The sequence below is a fragment of the Candida orthopsilosis genome (assembly GCF_000315875.1).
Source record: "Candida orthopsilosis Co 90-125, chromosome 4 draft sequence".
NCBI classification, from domain to species: Eukaryota; Fungi; Ascomycota; class Pichiomycetes; order Serinales; family Debaryomycetaceae; genus Lodderomyces; species Lodderomyces orthopsilosis.
In genome coordinates, this window is record NC_018297.1 from 834,310 (window position 1) to 835,799 (window position 1,490).

Here is a 1,490-nt window from a genome sequence, read left to right on the forward strand (position 1 = left end):
CTCCATCCTTCATGATCCAATGTAAAAATGCCCTTTCCCAACAATGGTTTCAAAAAATGGAACCTGTTACCTAAGCAAAAATCCTGAAATTGAGTAGCTAATATAGCTTTAATATTCTCGGGATCCTTGGTAAACACAATTGGAGTACCGAATATGTAAGTTTTGATTGTTGGTATATCAGGATGAGGAGCCAAGTCATATTGCCTTTGGTAAAATTCAACTGCTCTTCCTTTGGCTTTTGCTGCAATTGAAGTTTTACCGAGTGCAAATCCAAAGAATCCACCATTGACAGAGTTTGCGAATGGTTTTGCACCTAGTTTGCGCATCAAGATTTGTTCACAAATGTAGTTGATGATGAAATAAGCTAAAAGGATTATAGGGATGGTTATGTGCCAGTAAGTAGTGGGATTCAAAAAACTAATTGACTCCATCATCTTTGCTGGTTCTTATGTATGTGTTGTGTTTGTGTTGGGGTATGGATATGAAAGATTATTTTTGGCTATTTGCCTTTAACCGATAAACAAACTACTGACGATCATATAATATTATCAGTTGATAGGTGTTCAATAGTCTATTTATATATATACTTCTTTATTTCGAATACGAGCGATGATGCAACTTGATTCATTCACTCTATTTATTTCCCCCCTTCACTTTTGTGTGATTTAAGGGAATTACGAATTACCTCCCCCCCACCATAACCACAACCACCACCAAACTCCCACATCCCCACAACTCACAACTGACAACAAACCATCAATGTCATCTATCACCTGTCATCAATTTGATTGAACACAACATAAGTCATGGGATTATACCTAACTTCTAGCCTTAGCTTGAGGAAACCTGTAGTTTATATTATCCAATCTCTAACTAGTTAACCTCTTTACTTTATATGATAAGAGATGATAAAACCAGTTGGAAACCTCGAAATATAATTAATTCGATGCTAAAACTTATAAATTCAGATTTTGGTTCAGTAAGGCACAATTGTTTGTTCTTCTAGATATCTTAAAGTATTGTCTTTATTCTGTAAAACAAAGGTCAATCCAAGGTTACAATATGCGGAGAAATTTAGGAAAGTCTAGCTACACCACAATGGTTTTTTTAGATCAATATAGCTTACTATTGGTACTGAGCTTATTAGTTCTCTTACTGAACTAGCAGCGATGTAGACTACTACACCTTCAGTATCCACTTGAAGTCGTTTTTTCATGGTAGTCCTTACCCCTAGGGCACTAAAGTGAACTTTGAAATACATTTAAATAGCCTGCATTCCTTAGGGATATGCATATTCCACTCTACGAACAAATTAATATTGAAACAGGTTCAAATCCATTAAACTAAAATCTATAAATAAATAGCAAACAGCATAGATCCACAAAACCCTTTAGCTCTCAACCTATCCACTCTTTGCTCCTTCATCTTTCTCCATCTTTACGTATACACCATCAAACATACTCATAGTCAAATGAGACATCTTCTTTGGT